The sequence below is a fragment of the Prinia subflava genome, chromosome 8, assembly GCF_021018805.1.
Source record: "Prinia subflava isolate CZ2003 ecotype Zambia chromosome 8, Cam_Psub_1.2, whole genome shotgun sequence".
NCBI classification, from domain to species: Eukaryota; Metazoa; Chordata; class Aves; order Passeriformes; family Cisticolidae; genus Prinia; species Prinia subflava.
This window is the reverse complement of record NC_086254.1, coordinates 32,126,477-32,151,025: the sequence shown is the minus strand read 5'-3', so window position 1 is coordinate 32,151,025 and position 24,549 is coordinate 32,126,477. Positions and strand designations below refer to the sequence as shown.

The 24,549-nt window shown below is 43.8% G+C and overlaps 1 long non-coding RNA gene across 1 annotated transcript in view; it reads left to right on the top strand.

Moving 5' to 3' along the window:
• LOC134554192 (uncharacterized) overlaps positions 1 to 24,549 on the top strand; it is a 256,600-nt gene that overhangs the window by 215,546 nt on the left and 16,505 nt on the right. Inside the window, exons 6-8 of the long non-coding RNA XR_010081204.1 lie at positions 9,347 to 9,408; positions 13,121 to 13,235; positions 23,308 to 23,490. This is a non-coding gene — a long non-coding RNA (uncharacterized LOC134554192). The remainder of the gene's footprint in view (positions 1 to 9,346; positions 9,409 to 13,120; positions 13,236 to 23,307; positions 23,491 to 24,549) is intronic.

Genomic DNA, 24,549 nt, shown 5'->3' with positions numbered 1-24,549 from the left:
TCTTTTTTCCCTGGCTTTTTGTCCTGAGAATGGGAATTGAGATGCCAACTGGTGCCCATCTGGGCAGTGATTTTCAGCAAGGGACACACCAGGCCTGGGGAGCTGTACTGAAATTCCTTTCTATTCACAGAGAGCCAAGTAAGAACATTTTCCCCCTCTTCTTCTCCTTGCCAAGAGGCAGACCAATAAAATAATAATAATAATAAAAGGCACAACCAGTCTCCCCTCCCATTCTGACATGTTGAGTGCCAAAACTCAGATCAAGTCTGTAAGGCAAGGTGAGAATGCAGTGAAAACAGGGGTTTTATTTTAAGGGCAGAGCTGTGAACTTTTTAACTCTCTCAGTGCCGGATGTGCCTCCTCACCCTGCACACAGCTGCTGAAAGCTTCCAGGGGCTGTGGGTGGTGGGAGAGGAAAGGGGAAGTGGGACTTCAGCTATGCACAATATTTCCCATAAGAAATAAAGCAACAGACTCTCACCTCACTGCCTGTTTTTCCACATGTATTGAGACGGGAATGTATTTATATAACCCTATTAAAAGGGAACACTCAGTAGCGAGCTTGGTCTTTAAATAGCTACTGTTCTGCATATTCCCATCTCCAAACTCCTCAATTTCAACTCACACCCACTTACATTCTTTTGACATATTCCTCAGGTTTGGGGTTTTTTGTGACTTTGGGGTCAAATCCAAAACTTATTGAAAGCAGTGGAAAGACACTCAGTGAATTCAGTGGAATTTGGATAATACTCTTAGAGCTCAGATACCATGGTGATAAATGCAATAAATTACACAGACAAAGGTGGCCCATTTGGGGCTAGCTCTGCCTCTACAGAAACAAATTAAACTGTTGCTATTGACTGCCACAGGAATTGGTTCTGCCCCTTCCTTGGTGGCATTTCAGCAGCTCTCAGAACAGTTTGCAAACACAGGGAATATCTTTATCTCCCATTTACAGAATGGAATAAACTGAGAGACGGAGCCACGGCTAAACCTGAAAGTAAGGCAGTGCAAGAGAGCTTGAATTAGACCCAGATACCAGTCCCTGGACCACCCACTGGAAAAAAGTCTGTTAGCTGCTAGCAGGCTCCTGGTGCTCCCAGATCCCAGTGGTGCCAACAGGAGTGGAGAGGGCAACCAACATCGTCCCATAAATGGCTGGGTGTTAATGAACTGCACAGCCCTGCAGAAGCTGTTTGTTTTTACCACCAAGATGCATTATTTCATCCTTCCCCCCACCTCAGTGTTCATATTTTCCCTTTGACTCCTGTTATTTTGGTTCCATTTAGCAAGTACATTCTTGGGCTTTTTTCCCCTGTGTCCCTCCAGCCACCTTAGTTTGCCTTTTTTTCCCCTTCTTTCCCTTAAAATCTTTCTTTCCTCATTCAGAGCACTAAGTGGATTTACGACCCATTTAGGCAGCTTACAGTGGCATTGCTTTTACAGTTCAGAGGCAGAAGGGCCATAAAAAGATTTACAGTTACAGCAAGAGTCTGTTGCATGGAAGTTTGAGATCCAAATTAGACAAAGGGAGCGAGGTTGTGTGAGTGGCCAGTAAAAGAAGCTTGGAAACAAAAACAAATGAAAGTGCTGTTAGAGGAGATGATTGGGGTGGGGGCAGAGAAGGAGGAGGAAAAGTTGCCTGTTAACTTCACGTTACTATTGCAACAGCTCTGTTAATTCTGTTATATAAAGCCCTTTTTCCTCCTTTTTTCCTCTCCTGATGTTGTTGTTGGACAGATTTCCTTTGCAAACACAAATCTCAAACTGAAGAGCAGCAGCTTCACACAGTAGTTGAGATTCCAAGGCAGATATTCCCAGGATGTTGGCAGCTGGTTTTGCTGCTGCTGGGACTGCAGGATACAAATATTAGAACAAGCTAAGTGGCTGAAGGGACTGGTCAGAGTGGAGGCTCTCAGGCTGCATTGCATGAGGATAATCAGGCATTTAGTAGAAGCTGGAGACAGGTAAAAAGGTTTGATCCTCTCCCACACTAGAAGAAGGTTGATTGCAAAAGAAACAGAAGACCAGGCTTGACCAGATCCATAACAAGTTGAGGTAAAAGGGAGATTTTTGACACTAAAGGAACAAGTCTGGGCACAGAGCAAGCCCATGGCTGGAGTCTGCAGAAGGTTGGGGGCTGCAGCTCAGTGGGACTCAGCCCATGGGCTGTTCTGTCAGAGCTGTGGTTAGAAAAGGAAAGGAAATTGTCCTTTCTGGGATCCCCAGGTATGTGGGGCTGTGTGGGTGTAGCCTCTGGGCTCTGCTGGGAGCTGGGGGGCTTTGGGCCAGGTCAGCCGTGGGCCAGGTGCTGTGCAGGCTGTGCCATGGCACTGACAGCCCTTCCTGAGGGCTCTGAGCCTCACAGCTCAGGGGAGGTGCTGTGCTGGTACAGCTGCAGGGCTGGGCACTGCTTGGAATGCTGCTGGAGCCAGCACAGGGGATCAGCACTTGTCCGAGATCCCCTCCACTGGAGTTCTTGGCACTGTTTGGATCCTTGGGCCTCGTTCTTTGGTGTCTTGCCTATTTACTCACTGTGGACTCATAGCCCTCCAGTAAAACTAGTATTGCCACTGGGATCCTCTGGGTGAAAAAAATATTCTAGAAAGATAGACCTTTAATCCATGTTCTTTGCTCCCACACATCCTCACAGGGATGTTATCACTCAAGTTTCTGGATTTCTGTAAGAGGAGAAAAGAAATGATGAGGCTTTCCCTAAACTCTTCTAGATCCCATCCTTCCTCCTTCAGAAGAAAAATCTCCTAATGAGAGGAATGGCCATCTTTTAGAGAGTTTTGGCTTGGGGTTTTTTCCTTCCTAGAAGAAGACGCAGCAAGAGAGAAGCTTCAGCCTAAACCAGAGACAACATATCACTCAGCCCCCTGTTAAAATCTAACAGCTACTTGGCAATTTCCAGCTGGACATCTCCTCTCCCTTTCCCCCTTCCCAGCCCTGCATCAATCCCTAAGTGCATCTGGCCCCTCTCAGGGGTGCCTGGTGCTGGTTTTGTTCCCTGGGCATTCACAAGGCTGCAGCACCCCTGGGAGCTGTGCTGTGCTCTGCTGGCTCCCTGCCCTGCTGCTGTCCTGTGCCCCTCAGCCCCGCTGGCACTGGGACACGGATGGATTTCCACGGCTCCTGCTGGAGATTTTCAGCAGGACACGGACCCTTCCCAGCTCTGCTGTGTCAGGGCTGCTCCTCTCTCCTCCTTTTTCACTCTCGCTCGCTCTCGCTTCTGCCTCATTCCCTTTTTTCTTCTTCAGTGAGAAGGGCCTTGAACTTCTGGCAGAGGCTTGACATATGAGAGAAAGCACTGAAAAGGAGAAAAGACTGTATCTTATGAGTGATGGTTAAAATGTATTCTTCAAGTACAATTTTTTTTTAAGCTGAGTGTAGTCGGGTGGACAATGCAGTAATTTCCATGAAAAATTTTTAGAGTAGTAAAAGGTTTCATTTTTCTAGGGAAAAAAAATTAAAATTAATATAGTCTTTTTACAGACTTACCATTTCTGTATTTCTTGTTGATTTTTCCTATTCCCTCTTTTTATTCTTTTCATTTTTCTTTTATATTTATACAAGACATATAACTCCCAGTTATGAAGTTTAAAAAAAAACCTCAAACAACCAGTAACCAGTAACTTTCAGACTTTGTTATGATCCTGTGAATTTTAAAACCAAATCAGTATTTGCAGTTTGAATCAAGCTGGCAAAAACATGGAATCCATTATGGATCTATTTTGAAAAATTCTACTGTTCTTTATAGAAATGTGTGTTTCTAGTATTTCTAGGGGAAGGCTGGGAGAGCAATCTGTTTTTATAAGAAAATAGGAATTTGAAAATTAAGTTTTAGTGGCCATCAATATCTCAGGTCAAAACAGCCAGGATCCAACCTTGGTGGGGTTTGGGATCATCAGAAAAAACAAATTAATTTTTCCCCTGTTGAAATTGTTTCGACTCCTTCCCCTTTTGTTTTACCTTCCACTCACCACCTGTTTCAGAACAAGGGGCCAAGCAAGGGACCCAGCTGCCATCCCCACACCCTGATGGATCCCCAGTGGCAGTCCTGGGGAGCAGGAGGCTCTGCCATCCCCTACAGCTCCTCACACACAACCCCAGGGCAAGTCCCACATGCCCAGCACAGCTCAGGCTGTGAGCTGAGTGTCAGAAACCACTTTTACTTACCCAAAGTGGGGCCCCCACATCCCCTCGGAGCTGTTTTGGGCTCAGAGAGTGCAGTGTGCTCCGTAAACAAATAACCTGTGTTTTTTTAACTGGGTCATTACGAGCTGAGCCCTACCTCAGGCACGGGACGTGGGGAGGAAGTGGTGGGACGGGAGCAGGAGGGGAGACAGCAGCAGCCTCAGACCCAGAGGATGGCGAGGAAGCAAAATATGGAGAGCTGCCAGAACAAATGCAGAGCCCTTTGGGAAACCGAGGAAAAGGCAGAGAACAAAGAGGTGCAGGAAGGCACTAATGATGCCAGACCTCCAGGAGAGCCCTTGGCCATGGCAGGTAGCTCCAGCCCGTGTGACCAGCACATTCCTGTCCTGCTCTGTTATCACAGCTCTGAGGAGGCTGGCTGTGGACACTGAGCCAGAGCCTCTGGACTTTTCTAGTCCAGGAGCATGAAGCATTACAAAAATGAATGGAGAAAAAAAAAAAAACCAGGGAAAAAGGAGCTTGAAAATAGCAGCAACTCTCTAAGTCTCTGTATGTGGTCTACCTTTTGGGACTGGAATGAGTAGCCTCCAAGGCACTCATGTGGCTGGAAGTCTGTGAGGCCTAGTCAAAGCACAATGTTGTGTTAGAGAGAGCAACATCTGGGGATATTCCTGGATATGTTTTCTTCCCAGCCTGATCTTCTTGAGTTCACGGCCCTCGGGCTTGTTTATTAAATTTTATTTTTGGAGTTTAAATTATTGTGAAGACTCTTTGTGAGAATGAAATACCCATCTCAGCTTCTGCTCAGTCAAAACTGATTTAAAAAAATCTCATATTTTCAATCCTTTATTTCTCTAGAATTTGAATGCAATAAGTCCCCTTTTTATCCCACGAGCGACTACATTCAATGTGGGTTTGGAACCTGAAGTTCCAAAGCCTGCAGGCGGCACTCAAGAGCATGGAATATGACTTCTCCAAGCTCTCTGTGTTCCTTGGCCAGATTCTGATCTCTGTCACCTTACAAAGCTTTGCTGGGTAGTAGAGACAAGGATCTGATCCCACATTTTAGTAAAATAAGGCTTCACTGATTTACAGCTGAAAAAAATTAATATCTGCCACAGTTCCTTTCATCCCAGGGCTGATGACTTGATTTTGGTGTTCAGTGGTCCATGGAAGGCTTTTTGGGTGCTGGGTTTTGCAGCTGGTGTGGTAATAAGGAGTGACCATAACGAGCTGGGGAGCTGCAGAGCCTCAGCCCCTTGACAGGAGCAGAAATGACTCACAAACACACCAAGGCAAACTGGGCAGCTACAGGGATACAAGAGTGGTACAGTAAAGAGGATATCCTGCCAAAACACCATCTAAGTGGCCATTAATGGACATCTGAGTTTTGCTAAATAATTAATGTGTCTGTTGTGTTGTTTTTTTCTTATAGATCTTTCAAGGAATTTAGTTTCTGTTCCTTTGCATTTAGTTTCTGTTCCCTGAAATGTTGCTTTTGTGCCTGTCTTTTCAAGCATTTATAGACTTGGTCTGTGTCTAAGGCAGATCTCTAATAGCAGTTCCTGTCTGTTATGGTCAAAAGGCATTTGGCCCCAGCTGCCCAAGGAGGCAGATATCTGTATTTATTCCCCTGGTGTAGTTTGGAAACTGAGGTGTAGCCAGACAAAGTGGGATTGCCAAAGGCAAGCTATAGGTCTCTATAATAGGCAAGAACAAGCCTTATCCTTTGACGAACACAAAGAAAAACATTAATGGAGCTCTAAAAACTACAAAAATGAGCTGTCTGAATCCTAGGCCTCCAGGGCTTCTAAATAATACCCTTTTGTCCATCTCTACCCATAAAAAAAAATGCCTATTCTGTTGTTGTCTGGACTGAAAATATCAGTGTGTTGTACTGGCTTTGCAATCTCACTTTGCTGACTCCCACAATGCAGAAATATCATAGAATCACAGAAAAGATTGGGCTGGAAGGGACCTTAAAAAATGTCTTGTTCCATCCTCCTGGGGCAGGGACACCTTCTGCTATCCCAGTTTGCTCCAAGCTCTGCCCAGCCTGGCCTTGGACATTTCCAGGGATCCAGGGGCAGCCACAGCTGCTCTGGGCACCCTGTGCCAGGGTGTCACCATCCTCACGGGGAAGAATTTCTTCAAAATATCTAATCTAAACCTACTCTCTTTTGGCTTAAAAACCATTCCCTTTTGTCCCATCACTACAAATATCATAAAAACTACAACACCATATAAATAGTTGGGGGGAGAAATACTGGTAAGACCTAGTGCCCTCTGAACATAAGTTTTTACATCCTTTTTCAGACTTTCCTTTGTGTCTTTGTGGTTGGGCTGGCTCCCCCAGATGGCTGGAATAGGCTTTGTTCCTTGTTTATCACACCACCTGAATATCTGGGGGGTTTTGCCATCTTCATCCCAAATCCTGGCTGTTGGTGTGAGGAGGATGTCAACTGCAACACAGCAACTCACTCTTTTCATCACCAGCTATTTTTCCTGAGTACAAATTGACCACTTTGGCTTCAGCTTGTAGTTCCTGAAGGGACATTAACCAATATAATCATAGCATCAGTGGCTGGTTCAAACACAGCCCAGTGCTGAGGGAATTAGCAGGGCTGAGGTTTTGGGTTGGTCCTTGCTGAAGATGTTCACCAACATCCAGTGCAGATGTGGTTGTGGATCCAGGGCATTTCGAGGCAACTGTTGAGTGTTGACCACACCAGTCCTAAAAGGTGGAGATGACACTGAGTGCTCTTGTCTGCTCTTAAAAATAGCAGGTAAGTCACAAATGAAGGCATGAGCTTAGCTCCTAATGATGGTCAATTCCCTGAAACAACCCAAACCTTTCACCATATCCGCTTAGGACAAGGTGTTCTTCCTCTTCTGAAGCACAAAGGAAGGAAATGTATCTTCAGGAAATGTTTATTTTACCCATGGATTGTCTGAAGCAAGGTTTGACAATACCCGGAAAAAAAAAGTCCCCATAAAATTAATATAAAAATAGGTGGGGTTATTGACAAAATGCATGATTTTTATGAGCTAGAGAGAAGAAAATGTGCTTTAGTGTTCTGTGCCAACAGCTAAAGTGTGACCGGGCCACTGTGGTGCAGCTGATGTGTGACCTGTGGACCCTCCTGACTGCAGGCCAGGTGAGCCAGGGGACAGGTCCCTGCCTTGTCCTCCCAGCCATTCACACATCTTAACACAGCCACTCGAAAAGAGAACCAGTGAGATACCTAATAATAAATATTTACTTGTTGGAAGGAGAGATGTTTCTTATCGTCTGATACTGAGGGGTAATTTAGGCCTCCAAATCTGCAGGAAGCCTCTTTCTTTCTTCAGACCCCAGGAGAGGTGTTAGACACATTTCTTCTGAACACAGAGGCTCAACTCCCCCTCCTTTTTTTTTTTACCACATTTCTTTATCCTAGCCATGGAGACCTGCAGCAGAAAACTTGAAGGCAGCTGGTCTCTGCAAATGAAACCTGCGAGATTTAATGCCTCGACTTAGAATGAAGGAGTTAAAAAGAAAACAAAAGAAATATTTAATTTAGTTCTCTGCATCAGAGATCCTCCCAGTGTCCTCCTTCCACAGAGACATCCCCTCGGTGGCTGCCGTGTCCCTGCCGCAGACCTGTGACCTCCTGCTCCTCCAGGCTGGCTCCAGAGAGCCACGCCGGGGCTGGGCTGCCTGAAATAGGCACGGAGAGAGCCTTCCACAGAAACCTCTAAATGGGTTTTAATGTCTCCCCGCTGTAGGATTCCCGGAATTAATTTGTGTCTGGCTTTTGAAATCAGGGATGTTGTGTTGAAGAAGATGGATGCTCCTAAGAAGTATTGGAAAGAATGAAGGGCTGACAGGGGTGGTTTATGCAGTGAGCCTGGCCATGGATGCAGAGTAGTAAATGTGGTTGGTTGATTGAGATCAGATTTTTTTTTTTTCCCAGTGGCGACGCCCATGTCGTTTATTTATTTATTTTCCCCTTTCACTTCAAGGCACCTAACAACAACACTGTATTTTATAAATCCCTGTGATTATAAATCTAGAAGGATGTCATTCTTGGTTTCCTCAGAGGCCAGGAGTCTATACCCACAGGAGACAGATGGGAGAAGTAGCCAGCAAACTTCTATATTATTGCAGAGAATTGCAGGAACTGGTTTTGGTTTACACCGCATGGGGAACACAGAGTCTGCACAGAGCATCTCCATTTACTGCTTCCTCTGCGAGCAGCCAAGGCAGGATTGCTGACACTCCCTGCACACAGTTCCCGGGCAGGGAATGATGCCCTGCAAAAGATGCAAAGCCACAGATTTACATCAACTCTTTCTGTTATCCTGCTTTGAGGATACAACCTAAAAAACTTTACAAGTGCTTCATGCAACGGTGTGAAGCTTGTGTCAAAGTCCAGGTTGGTTCAGCTCCTTTCTCCTCCTCCACTCTGTGCCTTGCCCCAGCAGAACTGGTCCAAGAGATCATGAAAAAGCATCCTCCTGCTTTGTCTTGCAGGCAGCAGTGGCAGATGAGACTTGAGTTCCACGAGGTGTGGGTAGCAAAAAGAGATTGTTGCTGTAGGATGAGTCAGGTTGTGCTGCAACATTAGGAAGTGGGCTTTTTACACAGTTTGGAAGATGATTTTTAAAAGTAGGGGATTTAGTTTACATTTTTTCATGAGCTACAAGGTCAGTTGTGGAGTGAGAGCTGAATTTAGCTTTAGAGTCATCTCTCAGCTTTGAAGAAAGGAAAAACAACAACAGGCATGTTTGACTTTGGTGCTTTGCTTCATTTTCTTGCTGCCTTGGCCATGGGGCTGCCTGTGGTGTTGTGGGGGCAGCCCCACAAGGTCTCTGGTTCTTCCCTCCTCTTCCTATCATTCACCTCCTCCCCAGCCCTACCAGAGTCAAATATAAACTTTCTTAAAATGAACACAAGATTCATTCCGCTTGACCAGGCCTGACTTCCCAGAAAATAAACAGAGAGCAGAGCCAGCCAGCCCCCTCTCCTGGAGCTGCCAGCCTCCAGAGAGCTGGCAGGTGACCCAGAGCTGTTCTGGGCTTTTTGTAGTGGAGAAGAGGGTGGAAAGGAGAGACAGCCCACCTAAAGGATTTCCAGGGTCTGTTGTAAAGTAGCAGTAAAATGTCTCAATTGTCACAGTTCTGATTTTTTTTCTTGTTTCAGTCTCAGTTGGATAGCTGGACACAGCTGTTTCCCTGCCCTGGAAATGGACCCAAAGGAATCAGGTCAGTAGGATCTATTAGGGCTATTGATAGAAGAAGATTCTTCAAAACCCAGCACTTAAACAAATCCAAACAGCTCAAAAGCAAATTTCCTTTTATGACCATTTTTACCATTATCTTTTTGTTTTCAGGAGGCAATGGTTTAAACTTAGAAGGAGAGATTTAGATCAAATGTTAGGAAACATTTCTCCCATGTCAGGGTGCTGAGGCCCTGGCACAGGGTACCCAGAGAAGCTGTGCCTGCCCCTGGATCCCTGGAAGTTTCCAAGGCCAGCCTAGATGGGTCTTGGAGCACCCTGATCAGGGTGACATCCCTGCCCATGGCAAGAGGTTGGAACAAGACAGTCTTTAAGGTCCCTTCCAACACAAACCATTCTGTGATTATTTCTATAAAAATAATAATTAAAAAAAGGACAAAACCCCATCATCACAGAAGATGTGTATACTTATTAAAAGAATTACTAAATAATAAAGAAAAGAATATGCTGAGCAGTTTTCCAACCCAGTTTTGCCTTTGAGTGGATTGACTTAGTCTCTGCTATGCAGAGGTCACTCAGTGCTGCTCTGTGCCAGTGCTGTGCCCTCTGCCCACGACAATGGACAAGGGAGTGGACACTGGAAAAGCTTCACTTGCTGCTCTCCAGGGCAGCTTCCCAGCCTCTGGACCTCTGTGCCAGGTCCCAGCTCTGGGACATGCTCTCCCTTGGTGCCTGGCAGTGCACTCAAGGCACTGAAACTCTGTGGTGCAGCTGCCTTAAAACCATAGGAGCAGCCGTGACCTTTTGGACTCAAAGTCCATGAGTTTTTTCTTAGACTCCCAACCCCGCAGGTGTTATCCCTGCAATTCCCTGGGAGCAGCTGTGTGCAGGTGATTCTCTCTGAAACAGCATGGGAAAGAAGCGAGTGTAGACAAAATAATAAATACACCTGTATGTGCCTCCCTTTCCTTGCAGACAGGAGGTGTTTTGGGACGTAGGTCAGAGTCATCTGATATGTCCCAGATCCCCTCTCCCAGCACTCATCACCTTCTCTAAGTGACGATGTTTATCTGCCTCTCTTTTCCCAGGACAGGTATCTTTGATCTCATCTGGTCTCACTGTTAAACACTCTCTCTTGCAATGAAAGCGTGAGCTTCTGATCCTCTCTAATCCCAAAACATCCTGTGTGACTGAGTCTCACGACATCCTTCATCCTACCAGCAATACCTGAAGTTATTAGGAAAAAAAAAAACCCAAAAAAAATGAAAAACCAAACAAAAGAATTACAAAACTAACAAAAAGAAAACTAAGTGAGTCTACATTGCAGAAAACCTGTCTTTATGGGAAAAAAATATCTTAAAGTCAGCCAGCTGCAGCATTCCCTCCTGAGAGCTGAGTGCAGAAAGCAGCAGTAGCCGTGGTGCAAACTCAGACACCTTCCTCTGTGGGTCTTCTGCTCTGCCTCTGCTGATATTTACAGGCAGCCTTAAGGAGGACAAATATAGCTAATGGGGATTGGAAAACACTTCTGCAAATTACTTATGTGCTGCTAAGGATAACATTCAAAGTTCAAAAATAAAAATCAAGGGGAAAGGCTTATTTTCATGTTAGGTTTCAATTTGCTGCAATTTTTTTTTTTGTCTTTACTATCTGCTGTTTTCCTCTTATAAGCATTATCTATTCAGGACAGAACTGATTAAAGCTAATTGTTAGGCCCCTCTGTTTTTCCTTCTTACTGTTTTATCTCCTAAGCAACTTTATTTGGTACAAGACAAATAATCTGAATTCCTGAAGTCAGAAACAAGGAGTGGGAGTCCGGGAAAGTGGCTGCTGATCTAATGCAGTTTTTTGCAAGTGTGGTTATGGTCAGAAACTCTAAATATGGCACCGTGTTACTGTACACGCAGTGACTGCACCCTGTGTGTCAGGGGCTGAGTCACAGCAGTGTAGTTTACTGACAAAAACATGTTTTACTACTCTTGGTACTGAGGAGTCAACAGAGCTGGGAGTGAAAGTGTTGAGCAGGTTGCATGGTCACCAGCTGAATCACAGAGTGATGGAAAGCTCTGGGTTGGAAGGGATCTCAAAGACAATCCCTTCCCACCCCCTGCCATGGCAGGGACACCTTCCTAGGCCAGGCTTACAATGGGTTTGGTGCTGCCCAGGTTTTGCTGGTGGTGAGAGGAGTGAAAGCAGCAGAAGGGACATGATTTGGCAAGTGGATGTTGAGACGTTGGTTTGCTCATCTGGGATGAAGAAGCTGTGGAGGAGGCATCCCTGCCTTGGTGGGGCTGCATGAGGGGGGCACAGTCAGGAGAGCTGTGGAGCCCATGGCCATGGTTCTCCTTCTGGGAAAGTTCTGGCAAAGTTTTCTTTCCAGCACCTTGAAGAACAGAATTGTCTTTCCAAACCTTCATGGAACTGAATTGTCAGCCTATGGCTCCCATTCCTCCTACTGCAGCAAATGAACCAGCAACTGTTTGATTTTTTTCAATTTTGAAGTGAACTGGCTTGATCTGAATGTTAATGACAGAATCTACATTAATATAATATTTTTTTCTTCTAACAAAGCCCCTCTTTTTTAATCTTTTCAGTAAGTATCCACTAAGGAGCTCAGCTGGCATTCCCATACTGTCCACATTCATCCTAACCTTTAGTATTGACTGACTCATGCAGCATGCATCTGCAAGAGTTATTAATGGAAAGCATTAAAGAAATTTAGTTTAATATTTGGTAAATAGGAGGTGTCTTTTCTTTGTGCTTGAATTCATGTTTCAAATACCTGTTTGTGTTATTTATATTAATGGATTTCATGGGCAGCTTAATAATAGTAGCAATTAAGATAATAACAATAAATACTAATAATACTGAGCTCTTCTGCTTTTCATCTAAGGAGGTCAAGACTCAAGGGTGTACCTCTGGGGCTGGTGTAATGTAGATGTGATCTCCTCCTGCTATTTCTTTTTGTGGAAAGTTAGGAATATCATGTGAACATCAGATCACCTCTATTTTGGCCTCTGGAATGTCTCTTAGGCATTATAAATGCCAGTAAGAAACATAAAATTGGAAAGAAAACAAGCACCAGGATACTGAAAAATATAACCACAAATACTGACCTATTTGGGTTTTTTTTTTTTCTGATTTAGCAGAGTGTTGTTAATACTGTAATTAAAGCTGTTTTGTAGCCTGAGGGATTGAGCACCTGGCTCTTGTTAGAGCTGGATCCATAGTTCGTGGTGAAAAAAGCCAAGAGGACAAGAGAGGAGATGGCCCAAAGGAGAACACAAGAGGGCACAGTGGCACCTGTGGTGCACTTTTTGTTCTCTGGCTTTTTGAATTGTTGAGGGCGAGGTGATCTCAGAGCTCTGTTTACATTACATAAATAATTACAGTAACAGGGTTCATTAGTGGGAACAGTAAAAATTTAATTTTGTCAACTTGGAGTGGATTATTTACTAGAATTTTTTTTTTTGTGGCTCAAAGATAGATGTGATGACTGTGTCATGTGAGGTCAATATGGCAATAAGCCCCACTGCAAGTTTGACAGAATTAATGTGGGCAGCCAGTAAGAATGTACTGATTGTATTAAACAAGGTACAAAATGCACATTCCAGGCAGGTGTTTCTGCACTCTCCTCATCAATTCCACTGTTCTTGTATTGTATTGTGCTGATGGAAACGAATTCTGTGATTTCACAAACAAAGGACGCTGATGCTGCTTTTCATCTTCTGCCCAAGGAGAATAAATGTTTGTGCAAACTTTTTTTCATGTGGCTGCCCAGAAATGACCCAAGTGAAGCCAAGGAGCTGAACACTGAGCAACCTCCCCCTGGTGATGCTGCTGAAATGAGAGGTCAGTGTGAAAACTTTCTTCAGGAAGAGTTAATGGTGTAAATAGATATTTGTAAGGAAGTGGCACAGAAATAAGCAGGACCCTATCTCAAATGTTAGTTGATGTTCAGAGGTCACAGTTGTCCTTAGATGTCTCAGTGGGGCAAACAACCTCCCTGTGCCACAGTCACCTGCCTGGGTGGGCTTTTGTGGAGGGAGAGCTGGGGGAATAAGCCCAGGAAAGGGTTGCAAGCAGCCTTTTTTGGGTTTTTTCTGTCATTATTCCTGACACTCACAGCAGGTTACAGCCTGGGCCTTTACAATGGGAATTGTGGTTGAAACCTCTGAAGGCTGTAATCCATGACATGACATTATTTCACAATTACAAATGAACATCCACCCCTTTTTTTTTTTTCCCAAAGAAGCCCTTGTCCTCAAGTCTCCCATCCATGCTATTTGTAAACACAACTCCTCCTCCCATCCCAACCAGCTCTGGGGGTTTCCCTCCCTCCCAGGAGTGGCTCAGCCCGGCGCTGTACGCGGAGCCGCGGAAGGAGGGCGCGATGCTGCAGCGCACGCAACAAAGTACAGAAACAAGATCATTAACATCTTAATATCCTGCCCTGACATCTCACAAATTATTTTAGACTTCATAGCCAATGTAAACAGGTTTGTTTTCAACTCCCCTAATTGCCTGCTAATTGAGAGCAGATGCAGGCCTCAACTTTCGGCAGATAAAGAGCAGCCTCTTCTCTGGGGCTTCGCATCTATCACGGGGTCTCTGATGTGTGCTCTGAGCTTCCCTGGTTAGTGATGCCGAGGCAGAGGGGGATTGGAACGGCTCCTCTTGCCTGAACCTCAGCGAGACAGAAGGGAAGATGGAGCTGTGGGACTCATCAGTAACATCATCATCATTATTGTTTCATTTCGTACTCCAGTGCACTTTCTGCAACAGCGCAGGTCTCCTTCTGGGGGGGAGTTCTCCGAATTATAGATGGGCTTCTTGTTATGATACAAATCACTGGGTTTATGAAAAATGCATTGCTGTCATATTCCATTATCTACTTCCTCCCATGCTGCAATCCTGTAGCTTGCAAGTCATTAGATTATTTTTCAGAGTTCCTTTGAAATAATCCTTTCAAAAAACACTATTCATTGGGTATGACCCCAGAGAGATACTGTCTGGTACTAAAGCTCTCTTTTAGTTCTGTGAGGGAGACCTGTAACAACAAGATAAGTGCATGTATATTCCAAGTAATGTCTGGAGTTTGCTGCCTCCCATTAAATGCAATAGGAGCTTGCAGTTCAAATGGTAGAATTTTGCTTTGTAAATGTAGGAGAAAATGGAGTTCAGATATATAGGTAAATTTGCATTTGGTAGTGATTTAATGTTCCATGGTCTGTTTTAGCTCCAACTTAAATATTACATTAAAACCATCAATAAAGAAAAAAAGGAAAGGAAAAAAAAACCCTAAAAACGTGCTAACTGCTGGGTTCAGAAGGAGTGGATGTGATTTTGTTCTTGCTGTCAGTGTGGCAGTGAGCTGCCTTTTACTTTCTCCTCTTCATTTGGCAAGTCAGCAGCAGCAGTTAAATGATAGCCCTCCGGTCTTTCTTCAGGACTGCTTTTGCAAATGAAAGCAGGAACTTCAAATCCTTGTGTTTTCATATCACTTACAAGGTGAGGTTTTGTGAATTTTAACATTTTTGCATCTATCTGTGAAATAGTGGAGGGGTGGAAGTATTTCTGGGTAAGAAGTGCCCTTTGTGCAGGGAGGCTGCATGGTTTTGTACCACTGGGTTCAGGAGGTCGTAAAGGGATAATGAAGAGAAAATAGCAGCCAAAAATGAACATCTTTGGTGGCTTGTGAATGATAAATGGGTTGAAAAAAAGAGAAAAAGGGGAAGAGTTAACATCTAACCAGTGTCTTTCAGAAATACCTAAAGCACCTGGTGTCTGGATTATGAAACATTGTTCAGTCCCAGAACCACAAACTCTCCAGGTTTTCACTGTGATTTCTTCACAAAGCACTTTTTCTCTCCCAGGGCTGGCTCCAGGCCTCTCCGTGAACACAGAGTCACCCCTGCTCACATTATCCCTCTCTGGAAAATTGCCACAAAACTTGCAGAATCCAGTCCTGATCTACCAGCAGTGTGAAGGGTTTAACAGGAGGGCAGGGGGCTTGCAGTCAGTAGCACAAGGCATAACAGACTAGAGCAGTGGTCCATTAAATCAGTGTGCTGGGGCCCAGGCATTTACAGTCACACAGTCAGATGTTTCCAGTAATTATTTCCCCACAGCATTTTTATTAGGTGCTCCATAAATAATATTCACTGCCATGCTCTTCTCACGGTCTTTGAAAAAAAAAAATACAGTAGGAGAGAAAAGAAGGGGAATTCATTCTACTTTCAGCAGGATTTTGGGGTAACTCTGTCTTTGAGCCTTACTGAAGCAGATATGAACTTAGAATATATGAGCAAATTAGTTTCTTGCTGACCAAACATTGTGGCCTAGAACAATCATTGGACCAGCTTAATACGAGACTCATGGAACCATCACAGACTCACAGAATGCTTTGGGTTGGGACAGACCTGGAAAGTCATTTTGTTCCACCCCTGCCATGGGCAGGGACACCTCCCACTATCCCAGGTTGTTTCAAGCCCCATCCAACCTGGCTTTGGATGCTTCCAGGCATGGAGCAGCCACAGCTGCTCTGGGCACCCTGTGCTAGGGCCTGCCCACCCTCACAGGGAAGAATTTCTTTCTTGTGTCTAAACCTATTCCCTTTCAGTCTGAAGCCATTCCCTCTTGTAAAAAGTCCCCCTGGTAGGCTTCTGTTTCAGATTTAGATCTCTCTTGTAGTCATGGATCCCATGCAGACCTGGGATTGTCAAGCAAGCCAGCACCGGGGTTGGAGTGGGATCTTTTTTCTTTTTTTGTTTGTTGTTCACTTTTTTGGTCATATTTACCTACCTCAAACCCAGGGTCATCACACCCTCAAAAAGGCACTCCTCTCCTCTGTGGAAGGACCTCCCAAAGCTCAGCACTGTTGCTGTGTATTTCCTCTGCTCTGTACATGCAGCCCCTATTGCCAAGCCCTGGCTTTTCCATGAAGGCTACTGTGCAAAGGCTTTTTCCAGGAAATATCACTGCCTTGTCTCAGTCATAGCATTAATGTTAAGCAATACAGCTTCTTTCCTGGCACCAGCACTTGTGTTTTGCAAAGGGTTTTTAAGCAGGTATTTAATTTTCAGCATCAATTTTCTATCCAAAGAAAGATTCTTCAAACAAACTCAAGGATCTGGGGACTTATTTTTGTACTTACTGGACTGCAGTATTGTAAGCATCCCCAAGCAGAATTCAGAGGAGCAACAGTAAAAGGAAGTGGAGTAAATATTCGTGGTTCAGGTTTGCTACAAGGATCATAAACTCTTCACTCTTCCATTTGTGTGTGCAAAACCTCTGAGCAGCAGGAGGTTGGTATTTATTTAGATCAACCCACAAGTGCAATACTTCTGTCTCAGCTGAGAAGCTGAGTCAGGGAAGGTTTAGGTTGGATATCATGAAAGAAATTTTCATCCAGAGGATGAGCACTGGAACAGGCTCCCCGGGGCAGTGGTCACAGTCTGTCTGAGTTCTAGAGGTGTTTGAACAATGCTGTCAGGCACAGGGTGGGATTCCTGGGGTGTCCTGTGCAGGGCCAGGAGCTGGACTAGAGGATCCTGATGGGTCTCTTCCAACTATTCTATCACTCTAGGAGGTGTGTGGATGTGAGCACAGAAACTGTTAATAGCTGGGCAGAAGCTAGAGCTCCAGATGAGGAGGGTGGGCTGGCTGTCAGTGCCTGCTCAGGCGGGATGGCCTCGATCCATGGGTGTCTCCAGGAGGGCTCAGTGACTCCTGGCTGTCCCTGAGGAATGGGGTATGACATGCAGGCTGTGGCAGTGGACTGCAGGTGTCCCAGCAGCACTGGCTGATTGTTCAGATATGTGGTGAAGACATTGGGCCCAAGGCTAGGGTCAGACCTAACAGAGCTCTCAGACCTTGTCTAAAGAGCCAGGTAAAGAAACTTCCTCCAGCCCTGTCACAGCTGGAAGATGCTCTGCTCCTGGCCATGGCTGGAGCAGTGTCAGGGACATCCTGGCAGCAGGAAGAGCAAAGTCCTCTGCTGCTCAGAAAATCTTGACTCAGATCACTTCTCAGTTCCTTTTGTTCTGTTTCATTTCTGGACTGGGGAAGTTGCAGCCTAAAATGAAATAATAACCCACTCAATATAAATGTATGTATCTCATGCTGTAAGAAGACTCAGTTCAGTGAACCCAGGCCATTGGTATTTCATAATTTTCTCTTGCACCAGCAGGTAAGGATTAACCCATTGTTATTCCTATCCAAAGGAACAGACAAAAAGGTATATTCTGCAAGGACCATGATTTAAAAAAAAAAAAAAATCCATTGGGTTTTTAAAGAACTATTTTATTGGAACCATAAGGTTTCTTTTTTTTGAGAGAGAAAATTCGAAATCCGGAGTTTATTTTTCCTTCAGTGTCTCTCCTAAGAACCAACAGGAATTGAGATATTTTTTCTCTCTCTCTTGTGTTTGTACCTACTTATTAAACACACATGTGGCCTGGATTCCTTGCGTAGGTGCAAAGAGGTTTGGGGAAAAAAAGGAAAAGAAAAAAAGGTGTAACCCAGTCCATTGACCTGTCTTTTTGCCCTTAGGACTCTTTCGAACAGCTGTGAGAAAAAGAAAAGGAGGGGGGGAGAGGTAAAAAAAAGAGGCAGTTTAACAAGCCAAATCCAGATGTTCATTTCATACACACACCCTGAACAGCTTTTGCATGGTTTATTTCGTTTTCTGAAACCATTTTTCACCAGCCTGTTTTCTCAGCTGGGAAACTTCTGGTGTAGTGTTTTCAAAAAAATATTGCATTTGGCATTACAAGAAAACAGAGCCTTTAAGACATTAAAAGGACAATATCCTTGTTTGACTTGGCCCAGGGAAGCAGGACTATAGGAATTTTAGATTTTTGTACCACCCAAAGAATAGGTAAAAGAAATTTTCCACTCTTAAACTCAGTTTACATGGGAATTTGAGAGTTGATTTAGCTTGATTTTCTTTTTTTTCTTTTTAGAGACTTCTCTGTGGACTTTGAGTTGGTGTAGATGGACTTTGTTAGTGGGAAGGAATAAGCAAAGTGAGAGCAATTTGCTTCTAGACCATGATGTACCATGGTTCAAAACTCAGACTGATTCTGAATGAGCTCTACTTTTATTTTGTGTTATTCATACCTATATCCACGTAAGGTGGACAGACAAATCTGAAATTATTTTTCACTGGTACGGTTGCTTTTTATTTACCATTTATATCAACCGTGTGGACCACACTGATTGCAGGGAGGATGGTGACAGGACAGGGTCTACACTGAGTTTAGCTTTTAGCCCCAAAGGCTGGGGACAATGAGTGAAATTAGGGAAGACCAAGAGCAAACCAGGTACTGCTCTCACTTAAATAATCAGAGGATATATTGCTCTTCAGAACACTCAGTGTAAAACCCCAGCTCCACTGAAGCCAATGGATGATTTGCAGTTTGCTGCCCTTCACAGTTTAGGTAAAACCCTGCTTTTTCTAAGCCATGGGATCCTACCAGTGCCATTCACCATCAGTTACTATTTTAGAGACTTGATCTAAATTCCTCCCTGTAAAGAAAGGCCTCTCTCTTTGCAATAACTTTGAGAAACGTTTTGGTGATCCTTTTTTTCACCTGTTCTGAAGAATAAAAAATTGAAGATATTCTTATCAGAAATGTCACCATCCTGTACCCCCCCACCAGCTATGACATAAAGCAGATGATAAGAATTGTTAGTGAGAATTTGAAGTCATAAATTATGGTTAAATTAAATAGACAATGAAAAAGTAGGCATTGAACAATTCTGACTTATAAAGCTGAAACATTATTTCAACAAGTAAATAGAAATGCTTAAGGCATTAAAACATCCCACAACACATTTGCCTTTTACTTTGCTGCTACCAAACAAGGAAAAATCATCAGGTGTCTCTTGCACACAGAGCATGGCAGGGTTTGGGGGGTGTGTGCATCCCTCAGCACCTGGGGTGGGAATATTGGCATTCTGGTGTCAGAACACCACCAAATGAGCTAGAAATACTTGAACTAATATTCTCTTAGCACAAAATAAAAAAAAAATTAGTTAAGACTTAAAATGCATTAGGCAAGTCCTTTTTTCTGGTACAGAACTAGAATGGAAATCTGCTGAGCAGTTCTAGTAAGAGCTGTTGAACATTTGGGGGTCTTTTTAAAGCCACTGACTTGGTACAGAGTTTGAATAATCCTAGAGAAAACAAGTATTGGCTGTCTGTTTCAGGGAACTGGAAGTTTGTGATGTGAAACAAGGCCCTGATGTGTTTTTCCCCTGCTCCTTTTTATCTGGAATATGCAATACAAAAACATGTGTGTGTGTTTCTGTATTTATGTGCATGCATATTTACATATGCATGCATATTTACATGTACATGCTTAGACACAGCTATAAAAAAGGTAAATTACTTGATTAAAAAGAACAGTCTATGTTAATGCCAAGCCTAGAACCCAGACACCCTCACATCTGATTTTGGATAATTAGACCTCCTAATGTCTAATATCAGAGATGAATAAATCCACAAACTTCTGCACAGATATTTTCAAGACTCTGTGTTTGGAATTATTCTGTCAGCCAGTGCATTAACAATGAACTTAGAAAATGTCATTTTAGAGACATCAGGCTATAAATTTGCACAAATGCCACCATATACATCTCTTCTGGAAGCAGGGCACCATGGAAATGGTGCCAAGGTTGCATCCTGTGCTTGCACAGCGTGTGGAGCCTTAGCCTGTGGGAGGAGCAGTTTATGCACTGCTCCAAGACAAGTCCATAAAGATGATTCAGGAACTGAGAAGAAAATGAGGAGGTAATGTTGTTGTATGAAGAATTTTGGGATAACACTGCCTTGTACTGTCAGCCCAGATTGTTCCAGTCATGAAAAGGGATAAGGCCAACTCTGGTGAAGTGTGAGAGCTCTTATCTCTTTCTATCTTGCAGCAAAACAATGACCCAGGCCACATGGCCTCCCTTCTTCGTTTAGACAAAAACTGCACCCTGTGAACATCTCCAATCCCAGCACTGACAGGGATCATTTATCATAACAGCCTGGCACAGACCGTGGTTCAGTCTGTCCAGAGAGGGGCTGATGCTGCTCTGGGAGCACCATTAGCCATGTGAGGCATCCCAGCAGCGGGGTCTGGGACCTCAGCTGGTGCCCCAAACACAGGACAAGCTCAGTGTTGTTCCCCACACTCCGTGCTCCATCTCTCTTGAGTTTCTCTTCAGCTTTAACCCAGCTTTGCCTTACACTTGGCAAATTACAAGGAAAAATTTCCTGTTAGAATGATCAAGGGAAAATCAGGATATTCCTCTTTGTCTCTCCCTGATAAATTTATTTTGCCACCCCTTACTGTCACTGCAGGGAAGTTGTGTGTCACCCATAGCTGTCTTCTCTACAGACTCCTACCCCTATGGCTCTGACAGTGAGAAGAAATGTGCCGTGTTTCAAGGGATTTTTTTGCCAATATTCCTGCACTGTTTTCTGGAGACCTCTTTGTCATAGGTGGTGATGATGATGATGCTCAAAGAGAATTAAAAACCCTGCCATGAAGGCACAAAGGTCAGGTGGTGCAGACTATTTCCAGCAAAGCTTTTCTGGTTTGTAGCAGGAGTGAAAGAAAAAGTTTTCATTTAGAGGAGGACATTAGGGTTGAGGTAAGAGATGGGGATTTCAGAAGGTGATTGTCTATATCAATGCAGAAATTATAATTGGTACTCTCAGAATCATGGACTAGTTCAGATTGAAACTGGCATTTGTAGATCATCTTGCCCCTGCTTAAAAGAGGGCCAGCTTCAAAGGCAGCTAAGGTTTCTCAGGGCCATGTTCTGTCAAGTTTTACAAATCTGCAAGGTTCAGTGTTTTACCATCTCTTTGTGCAACCTGTTCCAGAATTTAACTGTCCTCCTTTCAATTTATTTTTTAATGAAGTAGGAACTTGTCTTGTTGCAACTTGTTATCATTGCCTTTCATCCTTTCACTGTATCTGAGAAAAGTTGGACTCAGTCTCCTGTGTAGCCATCTATCAGTAGTAGCAGGCAGCAGTTAAAGTCCCTTCTTTAACTTTTAGATATTTCAGGCTGAACAAATTCACCTCCCTCATCCTTTCCTCATGTATTTTGCTATCTTGATAGTCTACTGCTGGACTCCATTTAATTTGTTGATGTTGTTCTTGCAGTGTAAGCAGAGAAAATCATCCAAAAGTGGAACTGGGCCTCAGTTGTGGCTAATATTTCAAATTAATTTTCTACTCAGTTGATATCAGATGCTCAAGCCTTGGCCATAGCAGTAATATAATGGCTCTCATTCAAATGTTGAGAATATCAGGGAGTACCTGCTAGGCCTGCTTGGAAGAGCCTCTCTCCTAAGACACTGTACCCAGGTCACTCTGTCCCATTGCTTTGGCTCTCTGTGACAGCAATACAGCTAATTGCCTTTGTTCTCATTGCTGAACTGACTGGTTTGTCCTGGAGATGCTGAGTTGGTTTTCCTCTTTCACAAAGTGCATGCACTCCTATGGACTTTTACAAAGGAATCAGAAACATCCAGGGAAAAAAGCAGAAGGAGCAGAAAGCCCTCAATTTCTCCTTCTATGAATAATTTAGTGCCAAGTTAACTGAAACATTTGAAAAAGAGATTTTTGGTGCCCAGCTTCATTAAACTCTCTATCCCAAATGGATTCTCTATCAGTGTCAGCATCCAACACTTCATCTTGTCCCAATCACTGCAAAGGCCTGGTGGAAATAAAATGCAGAGGAAGGGAGAGGCAAAGCAGATTATTGTTGCCATTAGGCATGTCTCTGTGTGTGCACATGTGCTCTATAAACTCACAGTGAGGGCAAAAGCAGGATCTGTACAAAAAGAAGGAATGAAGCCCCAAACCATATAATCCTTCCCAAACCTGTCTTCTTTTTGGGGAGGGCCACACTGTTAAGAGCAGTGTGGCACACTCCAACCCCCCTTCTCTGGAGAATGTTTTAATCAGAGAATTCTGTTCTTGTCCACTGAGCTTTTCCCAGCACACTGAGGGACCCCCTTCCCTTGGCAGAGGTTTCTGTCAGCGATCTGTCTTCTGCAGCTATTTCTGTGGGAAGGCCCTCCATCTGGTGCTTGGCAGGGAAGGGAACTTTCCTCTCAAATGTTTTCTCTCTCTCTCTCTCTCACCCAGTTTAAGGTATACCCTTTAGAAATCTTCAACGTCCAAGATTTATTTTTGCACAGGGTGCATACTTTGTTTTACGTGGTCTGGCTTTCTTTCCTTTTCTTCTCACAGAACGCCACCCCTGTGCCCTGCTTATCCTGGCAGAGGGAGAAGAATGCTGTTTGCTTTAACATTACCTTGGGTCTCAGTATGCAACAGGTCAAAAGATGTGACAAGTACACATGCTAATCCCTTTCCCTTTCAGTTAATAGAATAACACAGATGGGAAAGTTTACATTGGGATCTGACGCTCGCTCTGAGCTGAAGTTAGAAAGGAGACAGGGTTGGACATTACGTTTCAGATCAGAGCAGTTACTGCACAAACTCACCTTCCCACTCAGCATCAAGTGCTCCTGTTATCCTAAACCCCATTTGCTCTGCTGAGAATGTCACCCTTCCCCTTCTACTCTCCTTTGGAGAGCAGTATGTAGAGTTGGCAGTGTCTTGGAAATAAAGAATATCTGTGGAATAAAATATTCCCCAAGAATCAGTGATGTTCAAGTGAAAAAATGTCAACATTTTCCACTGAAACACCACCATTGGTGACTTTTTAAAGCATTTGGCATTTCTGAGCACTGAAATATCACACATGAAGAAAATCATTCCCACCAGATAGCAACCAGATACCTTCTTAGAAATACAAAACTGATTTTAATAAAATTCCATATTACCAGTTTTGTCACATCTAATCTGACTGTTAATATTTCATTTGACTCTGTTTTCTGATTCTGTAGCCCTCCAGAATGTAGCCCACCTGTAAATTTTCTTGCTTGAAGATTTGCCACTCTACATTATTCCTGCAGGGAATACACAGAAGAATAAAACCCAGGACCATGCCTCAGAGGGGAAAAACTGCAGCAATGACTGACTTAAAGGGCTGATCCAAATCCCACCAAACACCCCTTTCTTGCCACCAGGTATGTACCATTTCACAGTGTCCTTCGTGAGAACCTTCTGACAGCTCCCCATGATCTCTCAAGATCAAGGTTCTGATTGGAAACTCCTTAAAATTAAGATTTTGACGGTATCTCTATAATGAGAAGGATATCTAGGATCTGTTCTTAGATACATGTGGGCCTCAGATAATAAACATGAAGAAATTGTATTTCCTACAATTTTTTTTTCTAAAAATCTCAATTCTGTAAACAAAGCTGTATGTTAATAATTGAAAATAAGATTAGATATTTATAAAAACATATTTTTAACTGAAAAAGACTCATATATGTACTGAATTTACTAGCAATGACAGTACTCTATTTGTATTAGGAACTGTGCCTATACAGTTTGCATAGCCACAAATATATTGTTCATGGGAAACACTCAGTGACCTGCTTTCTGGATAGAGAACTAACATTTGGGTTTGAGAGTCACTGCCTGCCTGTTTCATCTGGTTTCTCTGAAAATGTGCAGTTTCAGAACTGCTTTTTCACCCTGCCTTGCACACTTCTCTGCGGATTTCACGTGTCCCTCTCTCAGCCTGGCACCTTCCACCACAACTCACTCATGATCCAGAAACAAAGATCTCACACCCTAAACTCAACATCTTCCTCTCAACCCGGCAACAGCTCTGAGGCTCATTCACACACCATGCAGAGGAGAGAAAGAGGAAGCTCTGCTTGAAGATGCTCAAAGCCTCAGATTTTGGTGAAAGGTCCATCTGGGTCAGTGGAGAAGTGCTTTCCAACAGAGACCACGAAGGAGACCAAAGTAAACTAGACACTGTATTTTAGGAAATAGGATAAGGTGAGGGAGATCCTACAATCAGGACTGGTCTGCAGAGTGATGTAGGTACACAGGCCAAGGTTCAGGGCACCTCAGATCGGGCAGTTTTCTGAGGTTTTAGTGCTGATATTTCTATTGACATTTGAAATGAGCACCTTCAGGGAAGCTGTGTGTCCCACAGAAGCTCTGATCTGATTTTGGGGGTGTCTTTCCTCCTACTTCATAGAAAAACCCCGAAACAGCAACTTATTGAT